General features: G+C 46.1%; 1 long non-coding RNA gene across 6 annotated transcripts in view; it reads right to left on the bottom strand.

Moving 5' to 3' along the window:
* LOC112985750 (uncharacterized) overlaps positions 1 to 27,844 on the bottom strand; it is a 150,135-nt gene that overhangs the window by 31,373 nt on the left and 90,918 nt on the right. For 4 of the 6 annotated variants that reach the window (XR_010392700.1, XR_003259823.2, XR_010392701.1 and 1 more), the window contains exons 2-3: positions 7,199 to 7,374; positions 4,720 to 4,832 (exon numbers count right to left, since the gene is read on the bottom strand). This is a non-coding gene — a long non-coding RNA (uncharacterized LOC112985750). Of the gene's footprint in view, positions 1 to 4,719; positions 4,833 to 7,198; positions 7,375 to 13,157; positions 13,274 to 13,659; positions 13,900 to 27,844 lie in introns of those variants that run through there. The other 2 variants (XR_010392703.1, XR_010392702.1) reach the window with 2 other exon arrangements.

The following is a 27,844-nucleotide window of genomic DNA, read 5'->3' as shown; positions in this document are numbered from 1 at the left end:
CCAGCTGGCGCAAAGTTTTTAGCTCCAGTAGCAAGAGCTAAGAGCTCAGTAATTGCATTATTTTGGGCCTATGTGAAAGTCAACCCTCCTTAAAGAAATCCAGCCCATATCCAGCCTGATCCGAAAACAGGGTGAGAAATGATCTGACTTCCCTAACCCTTTAGGGCACTTTAATAGCTTTAAATGCTGAAAAATAAAACACTAAGCAGCCAGACTGGGAAGAAAAAGCTTCTTAATAATGATGACAGCAATAAAACTGCAGCACGATTCTGCTGCTCTATGCCACACATTTGTTTTGAGTTAATCTTATTTGCTTTCTGAGGATTTTTCCATGTATTCAATAAAGAGAACATGAAAGAAGTGACAGGACAGATTCACTGAGCGCCTTGTACCAGCAGGGAAATCCTGGTGTGCCAGTGAAGTGCTCCAACAGTCCTCGGGTGAGCATATTCTACGTGCATTCGTCAGAGACCGCCTCCACCTTTCGGCGTGTCCTCTGTCCTAGAGCCCAGGGACAGCACCCCTCGGGGCTACGCCGCCAGCCAAGGGCCACCCTAGCTGGCTATGTTTCAGGGCAGGCTGTAGCTTCCCGAGCTGCACCGGTCTGCCCGGTCGGATCCTGCATCGTTGTAGCACGCCGCGGACCAAAGGACAAAACCAGACACCAACACTCCGACAAGCCTCAGCACCCCCTGCTACCCCAAGGCTTGAGCAAATCTGAGCAACCTCACTTCACAGTCACACCTACTACGTGGCAGTACACAACAGTGGAAAGAGCGAGGGCCATGATGTCTACAGAAACATTTCTGGGATTGCATGAAGTACAGACACAACTGATACTACCTCTAATCTGAGCTCCCTGTCCCTGAAAAAGGTTTATCAACAGCTTCCAGGTGACAACTTTATTTGTGTGTTTATGTTTAAGTACAGAGAGCTCTCCTAGAGAGGAGGCAAGTGACATTTTACTTGGCATCCTTCTTAAGCCGAGAAGGATTTCTCTATAGTTTGCAACTTACTGTGTATGTTTGATTGTCAGCGAAGGCTACAACCCTATTTTAATTAAAAGTGGAGCTAGGGGCTGAGAGCTGAACTCAGCTTCTTAAAAAAAAAAAAAAAAAAAAAGTGCTGAAAAGAGCCTGGAATAGGTATAAAGTTTCTATAGTAGACCCATGTTTTATCTCAAAGGGAAATAGGAACATCCTTCAGTTGCATTTTACACGGTTTCCAAAGGACAATGGACTAAAAGCAAGGAGGTTTAAAATAACTTCATTTCACATTAACTCTCCTTCTGGATGTTTGCTTTACCAACAGGATGCCTAAGGCTCCTTACATGTCACATCTTTAAGAAGTGCAAATCCCTTTTCCCCCAACACCTTCCAACTTTCAGAACTGCAATGTGGGGAAAGAGGAAAATTGTTTCCATTTAATATACTTGAAATACATTTGGACACAGTTTTGAGCCACAGATCCAGTGCTTTTCCTTCAGAAATTGGACAGTGAGGAACTCCTCCTTTCAGTAGACAAGGGGTTAAAAATGAAGCCCTGAGCCTCCCTGCACAGCATCCCACCAGTGAAGTGAGGAACGCCATTTATTGCACGCCTTGCTGCAAAATTTGCTGACCACAGGCAGAGCCAGCATCCAAGCAGCAGAATCTGAGCTGTGGACTACAGCTGACTGTACGTGCCACAGTTTGGCCTCAGCTGCCTCTACAAAAGCATCTTGCAACTGCTCTCCAAGTACGACCTAATTGAAACATAAAAACGTATTTCAGATTTTTTTATAGCATATACAAATACTGTTTCCCCTACTGGAACATTTGAACATTCAGAATGAGAAGGCAGATCAATAATTCTTCTATTAGATAATTGAAACATGCCTCTTGATTTACACTAATGCACTTGTTAAGCAATAAGTAATCAGGTTGTGGGCAGGTCTGCATTGCTGAAGCAAAGATTTGATTAATGGTCTGCAAGTAGGTGAGGGGCAGACTAGTCCAAGCTTTAGCTCTGCTATGCTCCATCCACATGGCTTTACCTATCCGGTATCTGCCTGTGGCCCAGCATCAGAGCACAAGCCTTGCTACTGTCCCTCAGGGCAGTAAGTGTTGAGCAAACCCTGGTATCACCCTTGGTTTTAAAGGGTCATTCTCTCCGCTCAGATTAACTGCATCCTTTTAGATTCCTGCCAAGGACTAAAGCAATGTAGAGGAGGGCCCTTTGGGCAATTTTGCCTGAACACACGTTGTTCCGATTCCCCTTTCACACGTATCTACTGACATGCAACTGCTTTCCATATGCACTGCTTTGTATACACAAGGGACAGGTCCCTTGTTCAGCAGTGACACCTTGGCTCTCTGCTGTCAGACAACTTCAGGTCCCCACCCTGCAACCAAAGCAGAAAGACAAGCCCTGTGCACGGAGCGGAGATGGAAAGGACAGCCTTGGGAAGTCATTTTACTGGCAGAGACACTAACTGCGCACCCGCTGAGCTACTGCCTAGTCCCAACGCTAAGCCAAACAATTTGGTTCTTCAAAGACAAATACTTTAACACTGATTTGAGCTAAATTAAGCCTTGAACACCAGTTTCATTAAGTCTCCATGCTACTGGATGTCTCTCAAACTTTTCATTAGCGCAGCACCATAGCACCAGCTCTGTTTCAGATGTAGCAGTTTAGTGGTAGTTCGGTTCTTGTTTGGGGGGTAGATCTTGCTGCGGTTCCCGTTAACCAATAAATCAACCTTGGCTCAAACTTCATCGAAAAGTACAGTTCAATTGTATGCCTTTCATTCACTAGATGATGTGGTTGGAAACCTGATGCCCCAAGGACTGCCTAATTTGCCCACAGGCAACAAACCGTGCCAGATAGGTTCACTGTAGTAGAGCTGACTGGAGGAAGCACTTGCAGTGAGCAAGAGGTAGAGAACTTCAAAGGACATGCCTGAGAGGCTCCAGCAAGTGTATTTACATCAACAAGGTTGCTAAGATCAGCTCCAAAGGGCCATCTGAGTTGTGTGGTTTCACCCAGGCCTTCCCTTTTTCTTGTTTACCCAGCAGTTTGCCTGTAATCAATTTGGATAATGGAGTAAATCCCTTCAATTACACTTGTTGGAGCAGAGAACTGGTGACCTGCAGAACAGAGCTCGCCCCTGCACCGAGAGCAGCTTCCATCCCCTCCAGAGGAACGCACACCAGTCACACCTACTGTCACACACGACATAATGAGCAGAGGCTGGCCGCTCGGGAGAAAGGGAGGACAATGACACTTCACTGCCCTCTGACTAATGATGTGCTGAAGTGCTCAAGCATTAAGGTGAAGCTGCAAAGCAGCCATGGGAAACATAATTAATCCCTTGCTCATTAAAATCTACGGCATCTTAAGGAAATGCTAATAGTACTCTATACTTTTCTGGTGTCTGAGTCATGGTCCCCACTCCAGCCCCTCATCAGAAGGAACTTAGATGCTTTTCAGCTGATACCAAAGCCAAGCTGGAAACATTCAATTCAGTTTAGTTCAAGTGATTTAGAATGTTTCTAGGCTCCTGGAGAGCCTCAAGCACAACAGGGACCGAGGCAGCAGGTGAAGGAAGATCAAACGACGCTGTGGGCCATGGCATGCCGTACCAGGCTGGGAAGCAGCCCATGAGCCGGAGGTTCCTCCCATTCTTGTTTTATTTCCATAGCTGCCCCTGAGCAGGCCCTTAGCTCATTAAAATGCCTCTCCTGCAAACCAGATGGTGGGTAGCACCTTCCTGCTCTCCCTGCTGGTTGCCCCAAGCTGGGAGCAGGTGCCCCATCTTCCCCTCTGGGATGGTCAGTCATTTTAACTCAGGGAGCCTAAACATGGCCAATTCTTTTAGCATTTGGTCCTAGTAACAGCTCAGGTTAACTCCTTCTTGCTTATCTTCCAGATGATCCACAAGCTTCCAGAGCCTCCAAATCTCAGGGCCAGTTTCTTGCAAGCCTTGTAAGGAGGCACATTGTACTTCACCTGCTCAAAGCCTGCAGAAGGCTGAATGAAATCCAGTTACATCTGGATTACACCCAGTTACAGAACAGCTAGAAATGGAGAACGTCCCACTGCTACCCTGATTCCACGTCTCCAGGCTTTAGAGAGTTTAGGGACAACAAGAGAAGCTGCAAAAGCAGCTTTTTGCCAGGCAGAATGCTCTGCTGCCTGCTTTGCTCTCTTTTTGCACCAACACAGTTTGAGGAGTTTACACAAATTTCCCCAGGCATCCAGCTCACAGACAGAATTCTGCTCTGCTTTTCCCTAGACATCCATTGCTCTGGACATCCTGGACCCCCTTCGCTCTGCTGGATAAGGTTTTGCAAGTGATACTGACTGGAGTCATTCATAAAATGAACAAGGGGTATAAGAGCATTTTCATGTTACACACATCTACTGAACACAACAATAAATCAGGCATCTCCTCTGCTGACTCTCTGGGAAACTCTATCTCCAGAAAGTCTCCACTAAGTTTCCTAATGCATTCAGGGAAAGATGCTGCAGAGGAAGAAAAGATAGGGGAAAGGAAGAGATGGCTGATTTCAAACATGTCCCAGAGCATGTGTTCTCAGCTTGTTTGCTAATCTCTAGAGACCGATCATTGAACCAAATCTTGTGCCTGGCCAGAGAAACAAGAATTGGAGGAAAGAAAAAAAGAAAGACAATGCTTCAATGTTAAATAGAACATCAATTAAACAAGAGATCGCTCACCTGCACAAGCAGCCAAAGGAAAAGCCATCGATTCTTCCACCTGACAGTCTGGGCTTGGTTCACACATGCCTGGTTTATTGTGATTCCCAGGAAGATAAAGCATCTGAAAGCCTCTGAAAGAAAAGGACAGGTTTCCCGATGTGGCCACAGTTTGTTTCCTTTTTAGTTAATTAATTTATTTAAAGAGAAACAACAGTGATTGTGGCTTGAAAATGTATTTGATGAGAAAAATCTAAGGGATGGGCAGACATCTCAGGTCTGCACCCTGGCCTCATCCTGTCCAGCTGAGAGATAGTAGCACAGATCACCTGGAAATCTGACAATTTTCCAGGATTTCAAAGCAATCAGTACTTGTGTGAGGAGTATTATTTCCCTGTTTTTTACTGAAAAGAAGAAATCATGACTTTCTTAGGCCCTTCCTCTGCTTTACGGTTCAATACATCCAATGCTCTGGCAGGAGCCGCTGTTGAACAGCTGCTACTAGATTTACCCATAAGTTTCTGTGACCTAGAGATTGGTGCTGAGCGTGCCAAGCAGTAACGGCTCCCCACTCCAGCGTTCCCTCTTCTACCTGCTTCCAGCTAAGCTCAAACTAATTCATCTTGGAGCACAGACTTTCAGAGCTTTTGCAGGAGCGGCTGACACAGTTTAAATGGAGAGCGTCTGGCTGCAGACAGACCCTTGCTGGAACAGGCCGCAGTGACTGGTGCCAGGCTCTGCTCCGAGCTACGGTGTGACCTTCATTCTGGACCTATAGTGTACTGTGGGGCAAGGCTGTCTCTCTCTACATGTCTGCACAGCAACGAGCACAGCACGTGTCAGCTGATTCCCAGCACGCTACTGTATTAATAGGGAACTGACAGACAGATGTGTAGTTAGTATGCCTAGATTTAAACTGTATTCCTGGGCTAGTTCCAAAACACAGGTGGTGATTTCTGGACACTAGATTCATTATCTGCAGAACAGCAAAAATTATAGTGATCAAGAAGAAAGGAGCACTATCATCCGTCCATCATCTCTCCTCTGAAAAAAACTCAACAGGTCAGTTGCTTCTAAGCCCACCCTGATCAATCACTGCAAATGCTAAAAGCATTTAAAAGATGCTCTCCTTTGAGCCATTTGTCAAGGGGAATTCAGCACTTTTTAGTCCTTTTATTAGTTCTGCCTGTGAGAGAAATTCACTTGAAGCCAATGCTTAATGCAGTGAGAGCAGTACATATTTCTGCAGCAGCGATACCCATTATTCAGCTGTGTGCAGAGATGTGAAGTGGATTTAACAAAGCCCTGGGCTGGAAGGAACAGCGAGCCCCATGACTCGACCCTGCTGTCCGCGCTTTGTGGCTGTGCACAGGTCCCTTTAAGCCTGCACTTCAGCCTCAGCCTAACATGACTTGTGAAATACACTGAAAGTGAAAAGAAGTGTGTGGTTGTGAGGCAAAAGGGAACCGAGCTAGCCCAGCACCTGCCAGCAAGCTCAATCAAATAGGCGTGAGTAAACCTGGACAGAGCGAGATGATACAGGGACGCTGTCTAACGAGCCGCTCTGTGCTGGGGGGTAGCGCCAACAGAAGGACAGTGTCTTGCTAAGCTAAACGCTGCACACAAGCGTGGATGAGTCTCAGGTATCTCAGTGGCTTACTTTTTGCTAGGTACCACTCCACACGCAAATCGCCCACTCCTCTGATATGACTGTTTTCATGCGTCATAAACATCCCTGTCCCCCTAATGCAGATTCAGATGTCCCTAAAACGCCTCTGACATGCTTTCAGACTAGGGAACTACGGTGCAAAGGGATTAAGAGAACTGCTCAGAGATCACACAGAGCGTGTCAAAGTTGGGAACTGAACTTTTATCTCCTACGAACCTTTCTGGATCAGCGCTTAGCGGCTTGTGGCAAGCCTTTGCTTGATTACACAGCAGCTATTTGGGGGCTGATACTTTCTGCTCCCATGCATGTATATAGTGCCTGGCATCAAAGAACTTCAGCACTGTTGCAAGATTTTCACTTTTTGTAACCCCCAAATTAATATCACTAGGCAAAAAGTGGAGATAGAAGGAAGACACAATCCGTCTGGGACTGATCTCCTCTGCTCACTTCCTCCTTGCAGCCCTCTCATTATTTTCCAGCAAGGACACTCTTCTTTTTCTCTCTCTCTCACTTGTCAGGATCAGATGACATTTAAGTTGTGCTGATGACCTACCAGGCTGAGACACATGTTTGCAGTCGCTTTGGGCAACCAACTGCCAAGGCCTTTAAGCGCTATCTTTTGATTTCCCTACATACTCAACCTCTCTGCCTCCCTGGCAATTTGAGTCATGCTACCCAGAGTGCTCTGCCTAGCAGTGATTTGTGCACGAGTGTAGGCTGCTCTCACCTTAGCCAGTCTCTCTTCAAGGAAAGGGGCTGACGTTTTTTCTGGGGGAACAGACAAGTGCTGCACAGGTACGCTGGATGGAGGATGGCTGTAGGTGGCATTACCTTAGGGAGATCCGCTCTGCTGAGCTGCAGAGGATGCTGAGGGACCTGCTGAATGGTTTGTCTCCTAGGAAGGGAGCCATCCGCAGCTGGCACTATCCCATCGATTCCATTTCCGACTGTGGAACTCTCTTCGTTTACGCCAGCTCAGGATCCGACCCACGACATCTATTTCTGACCTAATGCAACAGAGGACATTGAAAAGATGAGCTCTATACACAGAAGCTGTGACTTCTGGTGCCACTCCTGCAACATGCTACTTGCTCAAGCAGCACTTTCTTAGGTGATTAACTGACCGGGCCGTACAGGGCCGAGCGAGCACGGGTAAGGACGCTGCATATGGACAAGGAGTTGTGAAAATCAGCTCTCTGGCTCTGGTCCAGCAAAGCACTTGAGCAGTGCTTAACATGAAACACAAGCCTTAGGCGCTATCAATCACAAAATTCACTATTCTTAAACTAGCCACTTGCTTAAGTGTCCTAAGAGGTGGACTGCAAAGCTCACCCCAGCAGCACTGAGGTGTCACAGTAGCATTTCTGCAACAGAGGGATTCACAGCCACAACCACTCTGGGCCTGCTTTTATAGATATATATTTATAATATATATATGTATTTATAAGTGGCACAGAGGGGACAGCAGGTTCCCAGCTCAACCCCTCTCTCCCCTCCCAGAGCTGACTTGAAGACCCAGGACTCTGACCACCTTCCTCACCCCATTTTTCAGCTCAGCCCTTTCCCAGAGCTAACAGAGCACAGTTAACGCCTTGCTGTGCCCACTGAAACATTTTCCTGCCATCCAGCTCTATTCCCAGAAAATGTAAAGACACACAACGATGTTAAAATAAAATCCTCTCTTGGATATGGCCGTATTAAAACATGACACTTGTATGTCATGCTTTGAATACACAGATTGAGGCCAGTCTGTTTTTCCTAGGATAAAGCACTTTTAGCCTGTGAACCATTTTTGAACTGTGGTTCTAATTAGTGAGCAACATTTAGGCCAGTAACAACATGCTGGTTATTCCAATTATTATTAATTGCATTTGTTTACACACTTGCAACTACTAAATACACTATCTTGAGAGTACCTGTGCAGACCTTAACTCGGCAGAAAACAATGAAAATATTTAGCATAGAGAAATGACCAGATAATGCAAGGCTAAAATCCATGCCAGCCTCATCCATCATTTATCTACTCTCTTTGTGTGCCTGGCTGATCCAGCAAATCTGAGACGCACAGCACTTGTTTTCCTTCCTCCTCTTTTCTCTCTGGACAAAGACCTCTTTCCTCGATTGTCCTGTACACGCAGTGTCTGCTGTACTCCCTCTGTTCAGCACTGTCATACACGTGTGGTCAACATCTCAGGAGAGCAGGACAGGTGATTTATCTCTATCAGAGGTGTCCAGGCAAGGAAAATGCTGCTCTGTGGAGGGTTCTGGTATTCTGCAATGTAGCTTCATTCCAATTAGGAATGAAAACTAAAACTTTCAAATTTGTCTGAGAAAGACAAAGCCCAGGGATTCCCTGTTTGGGAAAGGCTCCAGCACTAGCTTCCCACAGCTGCATGGACTCCCGTATTCACTCCCACAGAGCCAGGACTTCGCCCTCACACAACTTAAAAAATTCACATTGAAAAATTGTTTCTCTGTCGTACAGTGTTAAATTGTTAATAGGAAAGGGATGGTATTCACGATTCAATGTATAAAAGCAGCCTTGGAGGAATGCAGATTGTATTTTCCCTCTGCAAACATTTGATCATCCCAATAAAACAGCAGCCCCACCTTTTCCACCAGGTCTATAAATCACAGAGAATGGAAATAACAGGTTTATTGTTGTCATGATTATCGTTACTGAAGGATTTTACGGTGTACTGGAGAGATAGGGTACTTATTTATAGGCATGTGGTGCCTTTTGAAGGACTGCAGGACTTTGCAAAACTCAACCTGCTGCTAAGTTTCTGGTTTAAAAGGGAAACTGTTCTCCTGATTCAGCTTCCACCTCTGTCATGACTGCATTCATTGACACTTCAGCCCTTTCCAGACAGTCCTGCTCTGCAAGAGGTTGAGGCAACAGTTTTTGAAATGAACAGGGAGCTTCCGTAGGTCACAAGAGCTACAGTTTTGCAGTCCTTGTGCAAACAGCAGTACCAATACCGCACTGCATGTGTGAGTAAGGCACCCACTAAGCTGAGTCACATAACCACAGGGCTCCGATCTCTGCTTCTGCATTTGCTACTGTGAATTATTACTATTGACTAGGATTTGAGTGGCACCTTGAAGTCACAGCAAAAGTCAGGGCCACGTTATACAGGTTCTGAATCATATTTAGACTAGGAGGCAGCTTCTGCCCAGAAGAGCTTTCTGTCTATGCTGTACCATTCCTAGGAGAGCTGGACAGCCATCTACCATTCGCAATAGTCCCCCAAGACCACGTGTGACGTGAATAACCCTTTGGGCAACCTCCTCTTACCACACTGGCTACAGAAGGACCCTGCAGTGACAGCACCTCTCACTTCAGCATTGCCTGAGGTATGCTGCAACATTACATACCTACAGTCTGCTGGGATGACTCTGGGCCTAGATTCCTTAATGACCTCCTTTCTGCTTCAGAACCTCTGAGATGCTGCCTGCTGCCTCATATCATAAATAAGGTTGGGATGTACCAGGCCAGAATGCAGGGCAGCAATTTTGAGTGAGATTTTAAGGTTTAAATGTTCCTTTGAAAGCCTATTCTTTTCCAGACCAATGCTAACACAAGCCATTGCATTCTATATTTATGGGACAGCAACCACTGAGAGCAGAGCTGAGGCAGTAATGGTGTTTCATGGGTGTTTCTCTTAGGCTAACACTGTTCCCTCCACTGTTTCTCATCTTCATTCTTCTGGATGCAGGAGCTCTGTATTCCTCTACCTTACTTTTTTTCCTCTCCCAATAGGATTTATGACAAATTAGTGATTCACCCCTTGGAATGATTCTGTACCGTAAAGTGTCGGTATCTTACCACTTGGACATGATTTTTATTTTATTGGAAGTCTCCTGTGTTGTTTTATGGCCAGCTCTGCAGACTAGATTGACGATAAAGCAAGAGGGGGAGGACTGTTTTGAGAGGTGCTGAGCTGCTTTGACTTTTGCCAATTCAGTGCTTCACAAGAAAGCACTCAGCATATGGCAGGATTGAGCTTTTGCATTTTTCTATCTCTCTCCCCCCTTTTTATGGTATAAATTAAGTTTAATACCAGGGTGAGTGTGCAAAGTTATTCAGGGCAGAGCAAGCTGATGAACTGAGTATTGTACTGCCAGACTAACTGCTCTGCCCACGCCTCCTCTCTTACCCTTTTTGCATTTTAATGCTTGATCTTTTCCAAAAATAGCCATGATTTTTAGACTTACTAATATGGCCTTCAAAAAAAATTGTCTTAGTGAGAAGATCTTTGAAATCTTTACTTCGGATTTAATAAGCTGGGCAGAATGGTTATCCCAGCAACCAGACTGAATAGCACCCTGGGAATGGGAACACATTCCCACACAGCTCCTGGTGCAGGACTGATTTCATCTCTGGAATGAATACAAACAGGCCCTGACTGCCTGGAGGATAATACCAAACATGACTGCTTCAGCAAAATAGTGAAGATAATAAATCAGATGCCTATTTAGCACCTATTTCACAGTAGCTGCTCTCCATCTTCCACCAGAGAGAAAAAAAAAATAGGGGAGAGAAAAAAAAAAAGAGAGACATTGAAGTTGAACTGAGATATAGGAACAGGGAAAAAGTATTTCAAATCAAGACTTAGAAGATGCTCTCTGGCTGGTTTCCACCAGATTCATTAATTACAGCTTTGTGTTAGCAAGGTGTTTTTGCAAATCAAATTTGTTTTCAAACATTACAACTGCTTCTTACAGGTTTCTTCCCCACTGGCTAAAAGCAGGCGGTTGGGTTCTCTGACTAATTTTGCATGGGTGTGATGTCCCAAGATTGTTCCTGACCTGCCTTTGCCAGTGTGGAAAATTAGAACCATCTTCTGCTGGTCTGAAGAAACCCAGGGCTATGGGCTATTCTTGAGCCCAATACAGCAATAACGCACCCATTTTCAACATCCACGTATTGTTACAAGACATAAATCTAGAGGTGGGGGACTGAAAAGGCATATGAATGACTGAGGGGCTAAAAACCGAATGCCTCAGAATGAGGAATGTGAAAAGATCAATCTCTCTAACTTACCAGGAAGAAATTCAAAAGATAATTGGATTACAGTGTAAAAGCACTTTCACAGGGAGAAAACATCAGGTACCAAAGGCAGAAAAGGGCATAGAGAGAATTTCTTGGTGGAAATTGAAGCCAGGCAAATTTGAATTCAAAAGACGACTTACGTTTTTTTTTAACTGAGGGTAATCAATCATTGGAACAAACTGGGAGTGGTAGATTCTCCAGCTTTTGATGTTTTCCAACCTAGACTTGGGTCTCTTTGAAAGATACGCTTTAGTCAAGTGCAAGTTACTGGGCCCAAGAGAGAGGTAAGTGAATGAAATTCCCTCAGTTACATTAGAACATATGATCCAATAGTTCTTTCTAGTTTAAAATTCTATGAGTCTCTGATGTTTTCTGAGTTTCATCTTGCTCACTTCTGCTGATGCCAGAGACTCTGCCACAGGGAGATACTGCTCTCACAAATAGTTGTGGCGATTTCAGATGCTGCTGTCTCCAGCTAGGAGAAAACTTTCTTCACAGCTTTGCCTGTAAAAAGAATCAGATAAAGTGCACTCCAGTGCACTCTGCCAACATCAGCAAGGGTTACCTTAACCTCATTAGGGTGCTTCGGATTGACCTGGCTTTATCTGGAGCAGATGAGGAAATGTTCGTATATTTCCCTCTGTTCGTAAAGCTGTAGGAAACTTATTTGCAACTGGGGAGCAAAGATAAACAGTGTCTAGGCTGTGATGAGGGGGCACCACCTTCAGCTAGTACTTCTAGCTCAAGAAGAGGGGAGCTAATGGAAAGAAGGACCTGCCAGTAGTCACCCCGTTCAGCACATAAACAGTGATTATTTTGATGCACTGTTCAGGCAGTCCCATTTAATGATGCTCACACTTGACATGATATCGCCTGGGAATGGAGGCAGCTTTAGAACAGATTATTGCTTTCCACATCAAATTAGCAATTTGAGTTTGGATGCTCACTGACAGGAATATCTTTGCATCCTTCACATAACTCCTGGGTGGCTTCCCCCTGAATCCAGATATCACATCATTTGTTTAACTTACTGAATAAAGTAATTAATACTAGGGAGTTCTGACTGCTTGGCAGAATATACTGTTACAGCTAACAAATTTTATGTCTTTAGGCTTCACAGTAGAATTTGATTTAATTTGTCCCAAGGTTAAGATAGACAGGGAGGAAATCTGATGGCTCTAGATCACACATGCAGAGTAATTTATTACCTTCGCCATGTGGCAAGGGCAGACACCACTTCCAAGCTAAGTCAGTAGTAGAAGTTTATCCAATCATCTTTGTTTTAAACCTACATTCGTCCATTATCAGATGACGTATGTGCAAACTATGCTGTGTCTCCCTGCCACTGGCAAGTGGAGAAACTGCGGCATGCCCCACAACTGGTATGCATTTAATTTAATGTCTTTTGGATGAGGATCCCAAAATTTTGGCATTAGTTAACTAGTTGAGTAAGACCTATACAATTCCAAGGAGAGGTAGGGGAGCACCTTGGCCAGGCTTTCCCCCTAAAAGCGTCTTCTAAACAGCATTTAAAAAAATTAGGGAGTTCAACAAAATGTTTTGGGTGTTTTGGGTTTTTGTGTTTTTTTTGTTTTTGCTAAGAACAGAGAAATGGAAAATTGTAGCACAGTGGCAGTGCTTCTTAATCATACATCCTAGTTTCTTAAGTTGCCTAAGAAGTTGGACTGTAGTAATCACAGCTTCCAATGTAAAGTCTAGACTAATATCACTAACCTTTAAACCCATATCTTCTAAGACCCGGGGTTTTGAGTCACTATTCTCTCTCCTGGACAAGGTTTCTGGGATTTCACGTTGATCTTGCATCTTCTCATTGTGAGCCTAGATGCCCTCTGCAAGGTACCAAAGAACCACAGTTAAGTCACCGTTAGTGGTCTCCCAACGAGACCACTCCAGATTTTGCAACAGAAGTATAAATGTCTCATCAGATATAGTAGCTCTATATTTCATAGGAGGTGCCAGAGCCAGCTAGGGCATGTGTCCAGGATCCTGACTCTAATTACTTATGCTGCCCTGCTCAGGCAGTTCCTAATATGACTTATTTTAAAGATGACAAAAAGTGGTTACTGCTGATCACTTAAAGTAACTGTCTTTCTAAGGCCCTGACAGTTTAAATCTAAGAGCACGCAACAGAGTCCAGGTCCTTGGCAGGGATAAAAGCCCTTTGATGGAGTCACATTGATTTGCACTGGTCTAAGGTTAGAACTGAGTAACTTACCTCCCCGAAAAATAATTGCCCATAGGCGATCAGCACAGGCATCTCTGGCAGAGATGTGGAGAGTGCCAGGTAGATGCCATTTCCATCTGAGTCTTGGTGGGCACCATGGAGGACATGACGCAGAGAGGAGGCGGCCACCAGTTCCCCTGGGACCCTCTGCATGTTATCCTCTCCTGTATCCTGCACTGAGAAGAGGTTGCCAGGGATGCAGGGAAGAAAAAGGCAGGAAGGAAAAGGAGGAAGAAACAGTGTTTGCCATGGCTTTTAATAACTTACCTGTTTGACACTCCCTTAGAGCCCCAGTCCCCCTCCCCACTACCATTGCTTTATCATAGCTACAGTTTGCAGCACACTGGAACTCAAAACTCTTGCTGCAGTTCCCTCGTTAACGCCTGTCAGTAAGACCGTCCTGCAGGGATCTCTGTGCTCCTCCACTGCACGTGGGCCCTTGCTGCAAACCTCGCCTTAGCGTACCAGCAGTCTGAGGTAATGCTCATGATGGCTGTGCGTGCTGTTCCACATTACAGATCACACAAACTGGCTCACTGCTTCTGGGCCTCTCTGTCCTACTTAGTTCTTGTCTCTCCTCATATTTAGAGACTCTCTGGGATACAGACAGTTTTGATTTGTATGTACAAGCACCCAGAACAAGGAGGCTTTGGATCCCAGTCCCAATAAATAATAATAGTTAATACAGTCCAGGAATGACTAGCCAGTTTCCACCTAAAAAAGTCAATAAAGCAGGGTCATACCGATGCTAAGAGACATAAAATGTGAACTCCTTCAATACATGCACTTATTTGTCTCAGTTTGCAATGCTAGGAAGGAAAGAGCTGTTAGCAGTGAATAGTATTTTATTAGCATCATAAACCCCAAGAGCAAAGTTTGTGTCACAGAGAACTGCACATGCATTTGAAGGCTTAATTTATGTTTGACTTTTTTTTTTTCCCTTCCCCAAGCAGAAACACAACATTATTTAAGCCTAAAAGACTCTGGATACACCTTTGGGTGAGAGGGACATTCATGCAAAAGGCATACCTACATCCTGCTGAATCCTGTCCATTAGGGAGATGTCAGTGGTGTTAGGATATCAATCTATACTGCAGAGGTACATGGAAGCCTCAGACAAAATAAATTCTCACACACAACAGATTGAGCAAAGTGTCCCAGAATGCCAGCAATCTAGAAAGGTGAAACCCAGGAGAAGGAACAGACAGATGGGGTGAAGTGACTTGCTTGGGAGCTCCAAAAAGTTAGTAGTGGAAAAACAGTGAGAATAGAAAAGGAAGCTTAGCTTTTGCTGTCTTTCCATGAATTTGGCCTTCAGCAATAAAGAAGCAGATCTTCAGCTAGTGCAAAGCTGAATTGCCAGGAGACCCACGCTGACCTACGCCATCTGAGCATCCACTCCTCCCGGAGTTGGCCTACAACACTGCAAAGACACGTCCCCACTGAAGACCATTCAAAATTTGGTGACAAAGCTCCTCCAGATATTGGTCATTCTCCTGCAGCTCTACCAGTGTTTTCATTTCACATGGACCTTTTGGAGATGGGTCAGGTTTATGATAATGTTAGGAAATAGATATGGCAATACAATTGCAATCAACCATTGTTAATCAGCAAATTACAGCTTTCCATGCATTACAAAGCATTTAACTACCAGCTGCTTATTCTGGTATATTCATGCGGTAAGAATTCTGCAGAGCAAGTCCTATGTCTATTACAGAGCTGTTAAGCCTCTGTAAATATGGCTTTAATGACCAGCCAGCATTCATTTAAGATGCCGTAGTCTGCCTATTACTGTGAAGTGAAATTAGACATGTAGGTGAGTGCTGCAGGCACAGCGCTAAGAGTTTTACGACAAAAGAAATAGGCTGCACAAGTAGCTGTGAAAAAGCTGTTCTGCAGGGTACAGGATAAAACTTAGCAGCATGGTGCAAGCTTTTGAGCAGACTGTGACTTGCTACCTATTGAGCAGTAAGAGTATTTGTGGCTAAAACAGTAAGGTGAGACAAATCTCATACGTCACAGTGTAAACACAAAGACTGTGGGAGTTCAGGAAGGAAAAAGAGGAAATGTTTCCATGCTCTTAGCCAGAGCAAGGCCTCTGCACCAGATGAGGTGCAGCCCTTGGCATTGGTTCCTAGCAGCATATAAAACTCCAGGTCTGCTTTGGTGGGAGAGCATCGCTTTCTCTAGCAAGAGTTAGAGCGAGGTGGATCTGGTTCTGCTGCACGGAGTGAAGGAAGGTGCGGTTGAGGTTTGGTGAGCCGACCCAACACTGTAGGGCTAATCTTTGTCTTTGGGGTTTTCTAAGCACAGCCAAATGATGGCTGTCCACAGAGTCAAAAATACCCCGAAGAACAGGCTGAAGCCCCTGTTAAGGCTTTATGATCTTGTTAAGTATTTGCCTTATGTTGTACCTAGGGAATCTCCTGCCCTTTCCATCATGCTCTAGGAACCCACTGTGACGGCTGCTGTACAGGCACAAGACAAAAGACAGCCCTTGCCACAGGGATCTTACACTTTTAGGGCACCTCAGCAAATAAGAGTTTTAAGATGTGATTTGCAGAACCACAGAGCAGGCTTCACTAGTATTAATGGTATGCATTTTCAAGACATGGGGAGTCAAGTCATCTGCCTGACCACCAGAAAGGGCTAAAACAGAACTAGCAGATTCACTACTTTTTGTCTCCCTTTCTGAATGAGAAAACAGCACTCTACTTGTCCATGCACCTGAAAGGGGTGGAAGAAAAGAAAAGGAAAGGAAGAAGGATTAGCTTTTCTTCTGACTCAAAATTGCAAATATTTTGTTTTTAAATATCTCCTTGTGGAAAAGTATCATCTCTTTCTTTTCCCCCCTCTTTGCAATTTTAACTCCTCTTTTTTTCCCCCCTATTTCTTTTATTTCACAGCTTTTAACCTTGCCCAATTGTCCCTCTTAAATAATAATTACTCTCTTGTTCAGCCAGGGAAGTGTTTTAAAGCCCTAGCAATTTTATTTTCTAAATGACGCCACAGGAGAAGATAGAAGGGAAAATTTAAATCAGGTTTCTCAAGAGTTGCCCCTCTAGAAAAACCATTAGCTGTCTCTCCCTGGTGAAAGGCAAATTCTGCTGCCACATCTGCGGAGTGATCCTACAGTAACGAACAGTGTTTACACAATAATTAACTGAAGGAGAAGAGAAAGAAGAAAATAAATAAGCACACCAGGCCGTTCGGCTGTGCTCTCCAAGAACGCTTGCTCCCAACAGACCCATGTCTTGAGCCGTGAAAATATGCACTGCTTCAGCATGTGGCTGAACGAGACAACCACCGCCACTGGGGTGACCCAGAAAAAAAGAGACAAATAATGAAATCATCTTCCTTGTGCTTTGGGGCTGAATACAATGCAGACTGCTTTGCAACCTCAAAAGCAGGACATGGCCAGAAAACTTCCAGGAGCAACGTACAACAGCGATAAGTGAGAGAGTACTTATATTAATTATAAACTGGACCAAATAAGTTAGAAATACAATTACAACGCCATACACCAACGAGAAATTCAAAACACTCGGGCTATTAGTTGCACAAATTAACTGTAGGAGATAACAGGATTTGTGGGGAGCAATCCTGTACCCTAGTTTTAACAAAAATGTTAAGGTCTGAATAAGGCAAAGTAGCCTTACTTCAAAAGACCCATCTTCACCTGCCTAATCCCCTTGGTAAGGCACATACATCCCGTAGCGTCTGCGACACAGCGAGGGCTGTAACAGCAGTGGCCTGGCAAGGAGCCGGCCGCGAGAGCACAGCCCTCCAGCTCCCGCCTTTCCCGAGCCCACTGGCTAGCGAGAGCCGAACACGTAGTCACCTCTCGGGAGCAGCACTTTGCTTCTCACAGCATTTGGGTACAGTCTGAAGTATGAGCTGGCAAAATACATGGAAGTAATTAAACATTTTTCCAGAGTATTTTTCCTGAGCTTATTTGTTGAATTTGAGATTGCAGCACACTTACCACAAAAAAATGGATTTTAGAAAATAAAGACCTGCTCTACTGTAGAAGTATTTATGTGGTTCCAACAGTTTTCAGTATTAGTAGAAAACAAAACACCATCACCTACAGTGGCCAAAGGACGTAGCTTGTGTTGGCCACTCTTCTCCCCAGGGAGGCCGGATTCTGCTCCAGCTGCATGGGCGTAAATCCCTTGGCTACAGAAGCATGTCTTGCTCTTGGTTTCAGTCACGCCAAGCCTAAGATCTAAGCCTCGAGTTCCCCTGGTTCACAGCCGGCTGCCTCGAGGAGATAACCCTGTGAGCCACAGATGATTAAATCACGTTCCTGCCTGCTGCTCCTCCAGGGGCCGGGGCTGGATCTCTCCCGTCTCCCTGCAGCGCTGAACCCGCCATGAATAATGCACCAGCTACAAGGGGGTCAGCTGCTTCTTGGACCGTGGCCAGCCAAAGGGCACTCTCAGCAGATCAAAAGCCCATCAAGTTCATTTCAATATTTATTTTTAATCCTCTACTCTGATATTATAAATATTTAATCCTATGCCCTTACTAGGGAAGCAAAGTAAAACGGGAGGAGAGATGGGGCCGGGCAGACCCGCTCTCTCACCGCGACGGCCGCCAGGCACACGCCGCTCCTCACACCCACCGACACCCTTCAGCCAGCACGGCCTGCTCGTCCGAGTCCTCCGAGAGCCCGCGAGGACAGAGGCCGGGGCCAGGCAGCGCAGAGCAGACGCGCAGGCAGGCTTCGCCCCCGAGGGCTGCTCCCCAAGGCTAAACCTCCCGGCCCTACGCGACTGCGGGTGGTAACGTTCCCGTCCCGTCAGGCCTCTGATGACGACGATACCCCGACACCTCTCTGTTGCAGACCCGGCCGTCCCCGGGCCCCGCGATCCCCACGTGCAGGTTTTGGTGCTTTTACACATATTTACCACAGGAAAGCAAAGGGCCTCACGGCCTCTTTTGCTGAAAACCCTCGGTCGGTGGTCCCTTTCCCGCACACCTAGGCCGGAGGGACAGCGGCAGAGCAGAACACGGACACACGCTGCTGCGGACAGCGACGAGCAGCTGGGCAGCCCATCGGCTGCACAGCAATCAAACACTGCCTAGCAGGGAAGCAGCAAATTAAAGAGACATAAATTAATTGAAGACCTAGGAGACGAGACTGAAAGGTAACTTAGAGCTTGCCCCAGACCCACCTGCAGGCTTCCCTAATCGTGATTTAAAGACGTTCACCCCATTCCTAAAGAAGAGCATCAATAACCAAGGCTTTCTGACAGGGGTTCTGTTTTCCAGGGAGAACCACTTAATAAGTTTCACTCAGGAAGTCTCTGTTCCCAATAAAGACTTAAAGTTAATTAGACTAAACAGTAATTATCGTGTCTCTTCATTGTTCAATTATCTTGCTGAACTGGTGTTTCCTGATTAATTTTCTGATTAAAATGTATTAAATTGAAAAGCGCTCGCAAACACGAGATGACAGGTTCTCTCCCACACAGCAGGGTTTCCAGAGGCCAGGATGGCAGGGGAAGACTGACACCAGCCTTCGGAATCGGACCGTTTCTCCACGACAAGCGGCAGTGTTTGGGCTGAAGGCAGGTAAGAGTTTTTTGGAAGTAGAGAGACAAGGAGCAAGGAACTCGGTTCACTTTACTCCATGCAGGCAAACACACTTGCCATGCGCTCCTCCATTTCATGCTCTACCAACACATTACTGCTGCGTTCCTTCTTTGCACGCCTCCTGCTCATCTGTTTGAGGCCTGAATATTCCTTTGCTTTTTACCTTTCTCTTCGGTTTCTAACACATGAACAAGGTACAGTGGTTTAACAAGTTACTGGGCGTGAGCTGAGCTATGGGAACAGTGCGCAGCGCTGCAGCTGCGCGCAGCCTCTTCTCGGTAGCAGCTGCAAGGCAACCCTGTATCGCGTGGTCTGCAGCACAGCATGGGAAGTCTTGCTGCCATGAGAACACTTCGAAGTCTAGTTCCTCCCTTTCACCAGAGCCCACAGTTGAGGCTCACGAACGGCTGCCTCTGATGTGTGGCTGCCTCACATCCGGCCAGCTCACACTGCTGCCTTCTGCCTGCAAAATACCATGGAGACATACACTATGTTCTAGTACCTCCTACTCATCACAGCAGACAGCACAGATGAGTAATCCCTGTGGCTTAGCTGAGAACATGGCATCTATGGAGCTGAGTCAACGTGCCTTTGGGTCTGATGTTGCTTCCCCCACTCCTTCAAGCATCATTCCTCTGCGCTTCTCTGAAGGAGCTCAGCTCGCCCTGCCCAGTGCCTTTGGCATCCCACCTGCCAAATGTGCTGGCCTGACCAAGCGCACACCCTGTACGTCTCAGCCAAGTTCTCCTGATGGACCAACGTACTTTCATGGATGACCTTAGAGAAAGTAGGCCTACAGCATTTTGCAATCTATAGTGCAAGACATCTTCACAACTGGCACTTTTGAGTCAACGCAACATTGCTTTCCGGAGTGACTGCTTTAGTATTCACTCTTAGCAATCCAGTAATCGCTGGCATTTTGATCAGCCCCTGACACCATTTGCATATCTTTTATAAGGCAGATCAGAAAATAGGATTAATTTTTCTTTCTTCACTTAAATATCACCTGTGGTTGGGAGGAAAAACAAATTCATTGCCTCCTTCCCCAAATCCTTGTGATTAGGTTATTTGAGCCCAAGACTTATTATAAATTATTGAAAGGATGCAGCTGAGCCCAGATCCCACAATGGGCTTATTTTGTCTTTCATAATGTTTGCAATTCCTGATTACCTCACATCTAGCATGAAAGACACCTTAGAAGCTCCAACGTGACTAATATCAGAATAGTTTAGCTCTGAACAAAATACGCAGGTCAATGCACGTTGTGCATGGGATCAGTGGGCTCCCAGCAGACAATCTAAGAGGCACAAGAAAGGTTTGTTTTTTCCCCTTTGTATTTATCCTTTTGGAGATTCAACACAAAGCTCATAGCTTTTGCCGAGACCCACCTAAGAAAGGCATACATACGAATATGGAATAACAACACTAACGTTTCAGTTTTTCTCCTGCATGTTATCTTGCCTTGGTCTATTTTAAGTCACACAGATAGAGACTAAAGCTGAGATTCAGATAAGGAGTTAACTTTGTTTATGATGCACTAAGCCTATGAAAAGAACTACAGCTCAGCTAAGAATAAGCATCTATCCAAGAGCTAACAGCTCACACCTTCAGATAAAACACAGACAGAAAAAGCATTTACAATAGCTTCATCAAACACAGTTTTACCGAATCTGTTTTTACAAACATCTGACATTTGCAACAGGTTTAGATTCATTCCAAAGGCCAGGACCAAAAAAAAAGTCTAATAGCCCAAGTAGTTTTGGAGGTTTTTTGTTTTTTGGTTTTTTTGGGGTTTTTTTTTGTTTTTTTAAACAATCATATAATCATAAGTAATGAAGCAAAGTGCTCCCTGGCTCCTAAGCTATGATTTGGCAAACAGCTACAATTATGAAACCCAAATCTAATGACTGCATTTTAACGTAGCCCTGTGCTTAGTAGCTTACAGTAACATTTATCCTGCATCAGGCTGAAAGGAGATGTCCGCAGGGAGTTAGCTGTGAAATGTTTGATTTCAAAAGCCTGCGGCAAGTTGATTCATGTCTATTTAATTTTTCCAGGCAGTTTCACTGGAATGTTGTACATAAATCAAATGCACAGCTAGCAGCAGAGACGTACTAAGTTGTGGAAATACTGTATGATTTTAATTAAACTACATGCACAAATCAGGCAGTAGTGAAGGTGGAAGGGGAGAGAGGGAGAATTGTATCAGCCTGGATAAGCCAGTATTTTTGTGCAGAAAAACAAATAACCACTTACTGTGAAAAGTCTGACTCCAAAAGCAGTATTTTGTCATTGTGCTGATATCCATAATCAATTTAAATCTGGATGAAACTGTACTTGAGCACAGAAAACAACGCAGACTGCAGTGGAAGTTAGACTGTACCAGCTCAGCACTGCCCGTCCGCTACTTGCTGCCCAGCTTTATGGGCCTGTGAAGCAGGGTTCACTCAGACAGGTTACCTGGGCCATAAAGGCAGCACCGGTAACCAGCGCTCTGCTCACGGTTACAAGGCCACCTTCTAAACCATCCAGGGGCAGCAGTACACAGTCGTCAGCCATCGTTAGAGAGGAAACGGAAGACCCTAGCCCAGAAACCCGATCCACCCATACCCACCTGCTGCACCTCCTGGGAGACATGCTGAACCTAGCGGCATCCGACAGGAGGGCTGGACACAGCCACGGGGGAGACGGGATAGGAAACGGGACAGTAATACGGAGGCAGCCATGCAGCTGCCCCTCTACCAAAGGGCAGGACTTCGGGAAGAAACCTCAGTGAAACGACTTCTGTCCTTCACAGCCACAGTATTTGCCCCTGAACATTCTAGGTCAGAACTGAAGCTTTAGCATTTTCCACATAGAAAAAGGATGACCCAGTAACTAGAAGCCTGTAGAAATACAGGAGTATCGGGGTAGTGTTACTTGCTCTACTTCAAGTTCCTATTTGAATAAGCCATTAAGCAGTCTGTACTTACTTTCCCCTCTCTTTGCCACTTTCTCCACACCCTGCAAAGTGGAAGAACAACAATACCCAATAACTGGTAGGCATTGCAAGGACAAACACATAAGATACAGGATTTTAAGATAATGAGGGTCTATAAAGACTTTGGATAGATCAAAATCTCTTTCCCTACCTAAATACCAGGGAAATATGAAAGCTGTAGGCTTTAAAAAAAAAAGGAGTAACATACCAAACAGCACTCAGCAATTCAATCACTGCCTTGAATTGAGAAGTTGTGCTTGTGCCTACAATACTTCCATGCTAAAATAGGCTGAAATGCAAAGGAATTACTGTACTGCAGGTATTGTGGTAACCAACTGACATCAGAGACAAAACGCGTCAGGCACAGCACAAGGCAATGGGGAAGAAAGCCTTTGCTCCACAGAACCTATAAACAGGCAAGACAGAACAAGCGTAAAGCGATACTGAAGCCAAGAGCGTAGAAACAACATGTCACATTGTAGGTCATTGGCATAACTCACGCTGCCTCCTTAAGAAACTTGTAGCGAGCACCAGGCACATCAGATCTGGATCAACCTAACACTCCAGCCAGGGAACCACAGCGATTCAGCACAGCAGCTCAAAGGTATCTCTTATGCAACAGGGACCCACATTGGCTATTAAAGCCACAATATCCCAAATTCCATGAGGTCCCATGGTGGTGAAGCTGTAATAAATTTTGCAGGTTTCTTCTTCTTCTACCCACCTCAATCACTCCCAACTATGGTGCATGAATAATACAATAATTTGTTGCCTGGTGATTGCTGTTGTGTTTTCCTTTACAAATGCATTCAGGGAAGGAAGCAGACTAGAAACTGCCTGGAGGGATTGGTTGTTTAAAGAGGACTACCAAGGAGATGAGGTTCTGCAAAAACAAGACGCTCCAGGGGCTGGGCACAGCTTGTCCCAGGAAAGCGCTGGTGAGACGTGGTCAGAGCCTGCCAGCCATGCCCGCGGCAGAGCGCTCCTCACGCTCCCGGCGCACATCTCCCTGCTCGCTGCGGCACTGGGAAGGAGCAGAGGGCCTGGCTGAACCTGGTGTGTGTAACCAACACTGCTGTGCAAGGTGCTTCACCATCTTTTACTGCAAAACAAACAGGGCTGTAAAAAAGGAAGAGGCTCTCATAAAACAAACAAACAAACAAACAAAAACTACATGGAGCTTAGAAAGTTTTTCTCTTACTCTTTAAATGCCGCGAGGCCATCCCCCAGTAGGCTTCTGTTCCAGCTGCGGACCTGCAGCGGGGCCAGGGTATCTTCCACGATGTTTGCTACCACCAGAAAAATACCACTTACTAGTGCTACCACTTAAAAGCTCCTTCAGCTTTTACTTCTCTACAGCAGTATGGGTGCAGGTAGGAGTTTTTAAAAGAATGCAAAGGAAGCCTCCTTCTCCCCTCCAAAACCCTTTCCAAACTCCTGTGGACATGTGGAAGCCCAGAGAGTGAGTTAAAACATTCAAAGACACGATCCATTCAGAAGCCAGCACGGCCCGGGTTTACGGCGTGGCTCATCACCGCTCTCACACGCTCTTCTTGGGCCAACTGCGTGCTGGTCTGAAAGCAGCAGCTCCAGCACAGCTGCACCAGACTTGCAGCAAAGGCAATATGCAAAGACTTGGACTCAAGCTCTCTTCCTCGCACTTTCCGCAGCAACACATGCTCTGAGCTGATTGAACGAACGGGGTCTCGGTTTCTGACCTGGATACGGGGTACACCCTCACACTTCCCTAATTGTCTACTGAGGCTGCAAACCCCACTTTGGGAGGCTCGCCCTCCCTTTGCGCAGCGCAAACAGCAATCACAACCGTAGCCTTTAGGTAACGTGACAATTCAGAGAAATAACAGAACTAAATGCTCTCAAAAAGTATTTACTCCTCCAGTCCAGTGATGCTGCTTTCTACAGGCATGATGGAATTATCAAACATCGATAACGAGACGCTTCTGCACACTGCCGGGCATTGCTGAGGAGGGGAAAAGCAGGACAAGCTGCAGCATTCCAGGTCCAACCTGATCCCATACAGAGGGGCCATGAAGAAATGGAGTACTTTAATAAGGAACAAAACCTCAAGGAATAGATGTTCCTAGCATATTTAACGATGCACCAGCCTCCGGTGTATGTAAAGAGCAAGGCAATTAATAAGGTATATTTAGCATGCTAAGCTGAGGTGTGCAGCTCCCACAGCAGCTGAGATACAGCAATTTAAATAACATTTATCTCAAAGATCAGCCTGGCTGTGACTGCAGCTGGTGAATCTGCTGCTCTGCAAATATGCTGCTTTTCTCACCGGGGGGCCAGCTTGCTCACTGCTGCATCCGTCCCCCGAGAGCCACCGCTCCGGGCTGCGGCCACGGGCACAGCATGGAGTGGGGGGAGCTGTCGAAGGAGCCCAGGTGCCTTGGGAGAGGAAACCACAGGGGCCCAGCGCGCGTCCCCTGGTTTGTGCGGCCCGTGGAAGGCGAGGGGAGCAGATGGCTGTTTTCCTCCCCTGCTCCATCCACTCAGTCCCCATCCAGATTCAAAACCAAGATAAGGAGATATTTAAAGGAGAAAAAAAGAGAGAGAGAGAGAGAGAGAGAGAGAGAGAGAGAGAGAGAGAAGTAGAACAGAGGTTCTCCAAGCCATGGGAGACCACTGATGCAAAAGTTTACATGGTCTCATAAAACAGCTTGGCAAATTTGTGGAATAAAAAGCCATCAACAGCCCACAGACTCGCTCGCAAAGCTGTATCATAATTTAGGTGTCTAGTGCTAGGTACCAGAATAAGGAATTAAAAACCCCAAAGCCTTTTAGACAGCTGTGAAACACTCAGCCTAAACCCTTGTATTGCCACAGTCTGTGGTGGTATCATGACTTCCCAGAACGCATCAGCTGCCCTGCGTGGCAGCCTGCTCAGCAAGCCAGAGCCCTGCCTTTGAGCACGGACTGTGACCTTTCCGAGCAGAAACGGATTCGCAATGGGCTTGGATATTTATACAAAGAACAAAAATAGCCAGAGCTAGAATTACTGATAACAGAAGTTCGAGGCAGGATGATAAATCTCCTGTTTCCATATTGAAACTATGCTCTAACGATGAAAGCTTAACGCAAGGCCTGCTGGAGGGGATTTCTGCACCTTTACTGCCTCCCCACAAGCATCCACGGCTGGGCCGGAGGGGACACTGGATTAGACAAACATTGTTCTCCCTGAAAAGTCTTTTTACCTCGGAAGCAACAATACCAACTGCCCCCCTGAGAGAGAAGACACCATGACCACTGCTCTCTCAGTATGGGAAATACCAAAGCCACAATTTGTTCCAGGATGTACTGCTAAGGAGAACGCACTCATTTATCTCCTCAGCAAGCAAAACCCAAACCCTTCAAATACTGCTTCTACCACAGTTATTTTTTAAAAAGCGTTTATTATTGTTAAATAGTATTAGTCTTTATCAGAGCCACTCAAATAATCAGCAGCTGGGATTACAGTTGTCTTTAGAAATGATCCGATTAAATGTTTTTTCCCTTGAACTCACTTCCTAACTATTCCCAATCTGTGGCCTCCCGGTTTGCTGCTAGTACACCTGGCATTCAAGTCTCGAGGATAAAAGAAGCTAGTTAAAAATAAAATTAGTATCTTGTACGGGAGGCTGTACTGCAAACCCTAAATCAAAGGAGAAAGTAAAGGAAAGCATCTGAGCTCAGCAAAATCTGCAAGCAAAGGATTAGTTAAAGCACTAAGACTTGTCATTAAGGTTTTGGAAGCAAAACACGTGGGAATCACATAGATAGCCCGATTCTGAAACCAAACAGAGGTTTGAAATATGTGCCTTTGGTGGTGTTTTATCATCGTTTTAAAAGCATCAGTTTACTGCAGTACCTCAGCTGTAACGGAGGAGCAACCTGTCCTTGATTTAGACAGATCCCAAAAGCGGGAGCTACTCTTCATGGAGAAAAAGGGGAAAAAAACCCAATGCACTTTTGTTCCCACTGTCATCGATATAGCTGAGCCTGGCACCCAGTCACCTCCTCCAAAACACACTGCCCAGGGACCCAAAGCCAACTGAGATCCCACCTCTCCCACCGTCCGCTGCGACTTTCTAAGACACCTCTGGAAACAAACCTTCACTGCTCTCGGGCTTCCTGGGCGCCTGCTAAGAGGAGCCAAGAGCGGCTTTCAGAGCAAACACTCACAAATGCTTCTTTTCTTTTTTTTTTCCTCCCCAAATATTTTCCCCAGCTCTCCCTGGCACTAATAAACAGCCATTTTTCTCATGTTTTCTCCCGCAGCATCAGCTATTGCAGCTTGCTGCTGACCTTAGCCCCCTGTTCCCCGAGATCTAACAAAACTATTATAGTTCCTCAGAAATTGCAACAAAACATCTGTTTCCTTTATAGCAGCTGCCACCTGGAGAATAGCAGCAAAGCTGGGGCTCTCCTGACCTGAACGCTGGCTGGCTGCGGGAACTGCAGCATTTCTAATAGCAGCCGTAAGGATATTTGGCACTTCTGCAGCTTTCCAAGCGTTCTGCAACCCCCCCGGAGGCCTCAGAGCCCCCGCACGAGGAGACGGCCCGTGTACGGGAAGGCACGCGCCGGCAGGGGAAGGTTTCCCCAGGCTGCGGGCAAGGGCCGGGGTGCTGGGGGAAGCGAGCCCACAAGGGCCCCAAGCCCCGCAGCTCTCCTCCCGCTCTGCGTGCGAGGCAGGGGCACACGGGCAGCGCTGCCACGGGGCCCAGCTGACCGCCTGTCTCAGCTCGGCGGTCTGTACCACCGCTGATGTGACAGGCTACTTGAAGGATGGCTTCACCCGCTGCACCCCCTTTCTCCTGCATCCCTCCCTCCAGCAGCTGGGACCGCACAGCCCGGCCCTCTGCCTGCTGCTGCCGGGGGCCCCAAGCCCCAGGTCCGCCCTGCCCGCAGGCGTCTAGCTAGGGAGCTTAGTCATCCCAGCCGTCACCGTCACTGCAACCAACAGGGAGAGGGAGGGAGACAGCAGGCAGCGATGCAGATCCAGGGCTGAGCCACATCTGGGAGCGCTGCTTTATTCCCTGAGGAAGGAACCAGCCGAGCCCAACTCGCTTCCTCAATTCAGCAGCTCAGCCGACTGCCGAAAGGGAGCTGGGATGAACCCAGGCCTAAAGCAAAAGCACTGATACACTTTGCCCCCCATTCAGGCGATATAATAGTTCCCAGCTGACTGCTGCAGTCCCCAGCTCTGCTGCTGCAGGACATTTATTGCTGCCCTTCCATCTGAGATAATTTTATCTCTGGCGGATAACTGATCAGCAGCAGTGAGAGAAGAGAGTCCATTCAGATTAAGGGAATTAAAGCTTTAGAAAAGGGTAAGACAAAAAAAAGCAAAAATGCAGAAAACATCCACCATGCTGAAGCAACAAAAGCTGCTATAGATTAAACCGACAGACAGACAATGCAGACCAGAACAATTCTTTACAGTACTGTGACAGATAGACAGCAGGTTGAAATAATTAATTGCGTCCTAGTATAGCCGAATAAGCAACCATATGTGAGTGTTGATAAAACTATCTTTTCTTGGGTTTTTTGGTGACAAGTTGCAAACTGTGCAAGTCATCAACTTTA

Source organism: Dromaius novaehollandiae, chromosome 23 (genome assembly GCF_036370855.1).
Source record: "Dromaius novaehollandiae isolate bDroNov1 chromosome 23, bDroNov1.hap1, whole genome shotgun sequence".
Lineage (NCBI taxonomy): Eukaryota > Metazoa > Chordata > Aves > Casuariiformes > Dromaiidae > Dromaius > Dromaius novaehollandiae.
This window is presented reverse-complemented; position numbering and strand designations above follow the sequence as displayed.